Below are 7,540 nucleotides of genomic sequence, written 5' to 3' on the forward strand. Positions count from 1 at the left end.
CTGAACGTCAGGGAGCGACGCTTGGGCGGGTAAAGGCTTCAGGTCCCGTATGTCAAAGACATAAGCCCTCATAACATTACTTCACTACAGTGTTCCTGATAGAGGTGTGGAGTTTGAAATCAAACGTAACTGGTTCGACGTTGTGCAGTCTGTGACTTTTTTGTGCAACTTCGTCTTCTAAAGTATTCTAAGATTTTCTTATCAAATTAATGGATTCATTTGCTGTAATGCTCTCTATTCACTGACGGAAGAAAGATCACAACGCCAAGGGGGAGTTGTGTTACGTAAACTAAAGTTGGTAGACGTGTTTGTATATCTGAAAGTTGACATCTATTCAAATTTCACGCCAGTCACATAAGAGTGGCGCTAGCAACACCACTTTGAGGATGCAAATCACGTTTGCTTTAAACACAAGCTGTAACGGTCATTTTCATTAGTTGCCTTTGAGACTGGAGGTGGTGCTGTTCATCAAGAATACCTTTAAGGAGACAAAGACGGCATTATCAACACCTCACTGAGAATGAGATTTTCGCAGCGGAGTGTGCGCTGATATGAAACTTCCTGGCAGATTAATACTGTGTGCCGGACCGAGAGTCCAACTTTGGACCTTTGCCTTTCGCGGGCAAGTGCTCTACCAGCTGAGCTACCCAAGCACGACTCACCCCCCGTCCTCACAGATTTACTTGAGGTAGAGCATTTGCCCGCGAAAGGCAAAGGTCCCGAGTTCGAGTCTCGGTCGGGCACACAGTTTCAATCTGCCAGGAAGTTTCAACACCTCACTGAGTTTGAACGTGTTTGTTTAATAGGGCTACGAGAAGCTTGATGTTCCTTGTCTGATACTGCAGAACGATTTGGAAGAATGCAGCCAGTGTACATGACTGCTAGCAGCGATGGTCACGAGGATATACAGTCGCAAGGAGATCGGGTTCCGGAGGCTACGTGGTACTGCCCAGAGGGAAGACCATTTCGTTAGGTTTATGGTTCTGGAGCATCGTGCTGCATCTGCAGGAGCAATTTGAACAGCAGTTGGCATCACAGTGACACAGCGACCTGTTACAAATCGGTTACTTCAAGGACAGCTCAGAGAAAGACTCCCTACAGCGTACATTCCACTGACCCCAAACCGCCATTTGCGACTTCAGTAGCGTCAAGGTGGAGATCGCGTTTTCTGATGAAAGCTGGTTGTGCCTGAGTACCAGTGGTGGCCATGTGTTGGTTACAAGGAGGTTAGTTGAGGGCCGGCAACCAACCTGTCCTCGTTCTAGACTCACTGGACCTACACCTTGAGTTATGGTCTGGGATGAGATTTCGTATGGCAGCAAGAGCACTCGTGACCATCGCACGCCCCCTGACTGTAAGACTGTCCTTCAATCTGGTTACTGGACCAGGTGTGTTGCCATTCAGGGACAGAATTCCAGCCGGGTTTTCCAACACGATCACGCTCTATCACATACTTGTAACCTAACATACTCGACATGTTACCTTGGCGTGTCCGATCACCAAACCTGTCTCCAATCGATAACATGTGGGACATAATCGGAAGGCAACTCCTGCGTCAACATTGCAACAGGCACGGAACCGCATCCCACAAACTGACATGCGGCACCTGTACACCACAATACATTGGCTTTGCATGGTTCCATGCAAAATTTTGGTGATTACACCTTTTGTTAAGGCACCAGCATTTCACATTTGCAATATCTTATATCTAACTTAATTAACCTGTGGTCTAGCAATCTTAATCACTTAAAGACATTGCCTGGACAATGTATCCCTGAAATTTTATTTCTCTATTTTTTGATGTTACGATTTCTTTCCCATCATTTCATAGGTAAGTGTGCTCTCTCTCAGAGGCAATTTTGTTCGACTTTGTAAACATACCAGGGAACATGGAGCAATGAATTACACGACTGCTTTCTAGCCGCGTTCTCATTTGCAGTTCACCGTAATGACCTTCCGGATTGTACGGTACATACTTTTTTTGGAAATGCGATAGGTGACTGCTTTGCTTTGAATCAATTACGCTCTAAAAATTCTGCTACTGAGGAAACAAAGATCTAATAAAAATTACGTTAGAGCTATATCAATGTAATTTATATATTACTACTTGTACTGGAAGCTGGTGCCCTCACAGATTGGACATGAATCTTCGTTTTTTACCTTGCACCAAGTTTACGGGTACTGAATTTATATGTTTATAGGGTTTGTTTTCAGTTAACTAAAATCTCGAAAACCATGCATCACTCGGAAAAAATCTAGGTGAATAGTTAATATTGTTAAGGGGGACACTTGTCTGTGCTACAACCACCCCTTCTACTTGTGCGGGGTCAACTTTGTATTTCCAAATGGGAACGCTCCCACAATCTTTTATTGCATTTTATGATCCTACGTCAAAATACGTACGGTTTATTCAGACCACTGTTTTACATACGTGGTACTTGATGCTGTAATCGAAAAAATTAGTGAACATGTTCTTTCCATTCGAATATGCAGTGAAGATGGTGAGGGAGGGGGGGGGGGGTGGAGGGAGGGTGGAGGTTTCCATTTGAAAATACAAACCTGACCCCATCCAAGCACCGTTGCAAATGGCTCTGAGCACTATGGGACTTAACTTCTGAGGTCATCAGTCCCCTAGAACTTAGAACTACTTAAACCTAACTAACCTAAGGACATCACACACATCCATGCCCGAGGCAGGATTCGAACCTGCGACTTTAGCGGTCGCGTGGTTCCAGACTGAAGCGCCTAGAACCGCAAGGCCACTGCGGCCGGCTTGGTTAAAAAAAATCTATTTTTTAAAAATTGCATTTTTGTTCCTTAAATGCGTTTAGAATCCACCCCTGAAACGGTTTTTTCGAATACGGAACAGAAATGTTTTTTCGCGGTTGAACAAAAAAATACACCTCTTCTGAAATCGGCCTTTCTCACGCACCAGTTTTTTCGGGAATTTCTACTTTCTAGCAGCGAAAAATTATTCTGTGTGCTTGCCCATGACTAAAACTGGTAAAGTGATCAAGGAGCTTACGACGTACTACGGCTTGGCAATCAGACGGCATTCCACTTCGATTGAACACATGAAGAAGGCAATTTAGGCTACGTATTTCCACAACTGTTCGACGGATGACCACCCACAACTCCAAAATTGTCCGGGGTGGGAAAACTAGTTGGTGCAAATGGTGCATTGCTGAGGCTACGGACATCTGGACGAATACCAACACGACCAGCCGCTCTCCAAAGAAATTCAAAAAATGATCCATCCTATCTACGAGGCCCTCTCAGAGGACAAGTTTTTGTACCGGTGCTTGGGAGGAAACACACAAAATTTAAATTAAAGTTTGCACGCGTGTGTTTGGAAGTTAGCCGCCAAGCATTTGCATTCTGGTGCAAATACTGTGGAGATAGCGACTTTCCGGGAAGTGAGCAGCTTCAACGAAGGGTCTTCAGCAATTCTGAAGTCCATGACAACGATGGACGTCACGCTGGGACTCTATTCCACGCAGTTCGTCAAGCATTCGGACGACCACTGAATTCAAGCGGCCGAAAACCGCTTGTCACCGGCCGTGCGAGCGGCTCTGGAACAGCGCAGGATGGCCCAGGTCGAGCAGAACGGCCTGTATGAGGAAGAGGAAGGACGAGTTTATGGACCCGGAACAGCAGACTGAACGTAAGTTGCATAATATTGCATTTATATACAGTCAAAACTTCAAACGCGTTTCTCTCGAAATGACTTCTTTTTTTCGCGCGGTTTGGTAACTTCAAATCTGTTGAACCGTTTGGCATGATTCTTTGTTTCCGACGAAGCTAACTAAATTATCTAGGAGTTATACCACTTTTATTCCGATCCATCAATTATAAATATTTTTACTTGGCCGAAGAATTCGAAAAACCGATAAAAAAAACCCTGTTTTGTTGAAACGGCCGCCATTTTCTTTCCTATGGTCTAAATAACTCAAGCTAGGAACAAGTCCTAAAGAATCTTATATACTTCGCTAACGTTGACTCAGTTTTGATTTCAGACGAGCCGGCTGACCTGTGACATACCGCGCGTGGGGGTCTACATCGAAATTTTGTTTCGTTCCGACGGCACTTTCGCCTTTGCTCTTCGACATTTCCGGTCGATAAAATTTCAGATTGTAGAGGAAATATTAGTAAACATTTGGACCAAATTTGACATTGATATCTATAATACACCCCGAGAAAATAGTTCTGAAAGAACATGCTTTTTCGGGCCATAGATAGTAAACCTCTCCTAAACTTTCCACCAAGAACATTGTTCTTCCTGCGATGCATAGTTTTCGAAAAATTTAGTTGTCTCTAGTTAAAACAACACCTTGTATGTATTACAAACAAAATAGCTTGGTTAGCATTTGGACGAGGGAGAAAACTGCCGTTATAAGAGACCTAACGTAGGAGTTTTAATTGCTGTCATTCTCGTTAGGAAATCATATTGTTTTCGCATCAGATATAGTCTAGAACTGCAGCTAGAAACGCTACGGTCGAGCAAGCCCCGTGTGATGTAACTAAAGTAAACGATAGAAATCATGCCAGGAATGCTTCATAATGAGAAACGCGTCTCGTGTGAGGATGCCTTTGGCGATGTGTGTCGCGCGAGGCTAGTTACAGAATGTACTGCTGAGCGAGTTTAGTCGGAAACGTCTGTTGACTGGTCCGGATTAATTCTCTGCACGAGCACACGTATAAAATCAGTCTAAGGAAGAGTCGCCAGCCTGGCTTTCAGCCAAGAGAAACAGTAAAATTTCACAGTATTCAAACGTATGTAGCAGTCTGTCTACTTCCAGGAAGTATTCCGAGATCCAACCACTGGTCTGGAATATCTTCACTGCTAATAGGTGAAGGAATTGGCTGCAACTGGATGCTAGCAATTTCTGTCGATAATCGCTACGACAACAAAACATAAATTCAGTTTAACGTAAGTAGGGAAAGAACTCTACGAATTCATGACCCTCAATTTTCCACAGAAACAAACATGATTTATTGACTTACATTGAACCTCGACCTGTCTCTTTCATTCACAATAACAACGCCGTCCTGCTACATAGGTTCTGCGCGAGTTGTACAGATTATAGAGTGCAAGCAGATGGACGTGGCCGATGGATGCGCAATCGTCAGGGTTTAGCGTGGGGAGAGCGGTTGCAGTGGAAGTTACGGGCAATGCCGAGCGCTGGAGGGAGAAGTGCCATTCTCAAATTATGCCTACCTCACAGTTTTGTAAATACTAAGTGGAGCATCTCCACGTGCACAGCTGCATGGAGACCATCCATTAAGATCTACAGTCACCTCTGCTTTAGTCACTACCCAAAAAAGAATTCTGCTGAAAATGCATCAGAAGAATCGATTTATTTTCGCCAAACTTGTTAACCATTTATCACTTTCAAAGAATCGTCATGAGAGGTGAATTTTGAGTAAAATACACATTTCTGGTGTTGCCATGTCAAAATTTCCTTCTTTTGCGCAAACACTGCGGTGTTCATACCAAGTCACCTCGCTGGTATGTTGTGTATTCGAAATTGCGAGAGTATTCTGGAACAGTGGCTTATAAAGTGAGGAACAAGTAAAGTCAATGAAGTTATGGGAAAGCACATCATCAGTAGAAAAATAAACGTGTAATGTTTTTACCTATGCTGTTCCAAGAACCTACACTATCTCGCCGTTGACCAGTTAGCGATGGCCCTTATAAATTACAGTCTTCCACTGAAAACAGTGGAATAATATGGTAGATATGAAGGTTTGCATAATAAAAATATGGCGAAATACCCTCCTCTTTGTGTGATATTTAAGCCTCACAAATCTCTTTTAAATTCGGTTTCAAATACCGTATTCTCTATCTCTTCCTCGTCGCCTCCCGTTTCTTTTTCCATAACGTCGTGAAACAAGTTCTACCCCTCATAAACACCCACTTCCTCCTCTGCGTTTAACAGTGGAGTTCCCCTGTCACATCATACTACATTACTGACCATTAAAATTGTTACACCGCGAAGTTGACGTGCCACAGACGCGAAATTTAACCGACAGGAAGAAGATGCTATGATATGCAAATAATTAACTTTCCAGAGCATTCACACAAGGTTGGCGCCGGTGGCGACACCTACAACGTGCTGACACGAGGAAAGTTTCTAACCGATTTCTCTTACACAAACAGCAGTTGACCGGCGTTGCCTGGTGAAACGCTGTTATGATGCCTCGTGTAAGGAGGAGAAATGCGGACCATCACGTTTCCGTCTTTGATAAAGGTCGGATTGTAGCCTATCGCGATTGCGGTTTATCGTATCGCGACAATGCTGCTCGCGTTGGTCGAGATCCAATTACTGTTAGCAGAATATGGATTAGGTGGGTTCAGGAGGATAATACGGAACTCCGTACTGGATCCCAACGGCCTCGTATCACTAGCAGTCGAGATGACAGGCATCTTATCCGCATGGCTGTAACGGATCGTGCAGCCACGTCTCGATCCCTTAGTCAACAGATGGGGACGTTCGCAAGACAACAACCATCTGCACAACAGTGTGTAATGCTTGCAGTGTGCGAAAACGGCTACATTAACGACAACTTCGAAGAAATAACATTACCGTAAATAAAATTTAACAGCCCTGGTTCACCAACAATGCACAAGTGTCCAACGTCCAAACAGGACAGTAGAGGGAATGGAAAAACACTTCAAATATTTTACTGCTATTTTAACTCACGATATCTAAGCTCTTCTTCCTATTTCTCTGTATAAATTTGGTTTTTTCTTCATTCTGACCTTCATCAGGTGTTCTTTGGTTGCCATTCCATCTAGGGCATGTAGTCTATTCCTGCCATTCGGAATGTTCAGCTAATTCTACTAGAAGTGACGTCATCAACAATACTACAGCACAAAGTGACTTCATCGATAGCGAGAGTTGTTAAGTAGAACATTCATTACCCCCTCTATTATATTCACCACTGCGGCTGAGTCGGTCACTATTAGTCGTTTATAATAGCGATCATGAGTGTCGGTACACTACCACATTGCATGAGGGCTTTGCACCGCCTTGGACTATCAACTCGGAGACCATGACTGCGGTTACCCTTGACGCTGCATCACAGACAGGAGTGCCTGCGATGGTGTACTCAACGACGAACCTGGGTGCACGAATGGCAAAACGTCAGTTTTTCGGATGAATCCAGCTTCTGTTTACAGCGTCATGATGGTCGCATTCGTGTTTGGCGACATCGCGGTGAACGCACATGGAAGCGTGTATTCGTCATCGCCATACTGGCGTATCACCCGGCGTGATGGTATAGGGGTGCCATTGGTTACACATGTCTCGGTCACTTCTTGTTCGCATTGACGGCACTTTGAACAGTGGACGTTACATTTTAGATGTGTTACGACCTGTGGCTCTACCCTTCAATCGATCCCTGCGAAATCCTACATTTAGGCAGGATATTGCACGACCGCATGGTGTAGATCCTGTAGGGGCCTTTCTGGATACAGAAAATGTTCGACTGCTGCCCTGGCCAGCACATTCTCCAGATGTCTCACCAATTGAAAACG

This window comes from Schistocerca gregaria, chromosome 1, assembly GCF_023897955.1.
Source record: "Schistocerca gregaria isolate iqSchGreg1 chromosome 1, iqSchGreg1.2, whole genome shotgun sequence".
Lineage (NCBI taxonomy): Eukaryota > Metazoa > Arthropoda > Insecta > Orthoptera > Acrididae > Schistocerca > Schistocerca gregaria.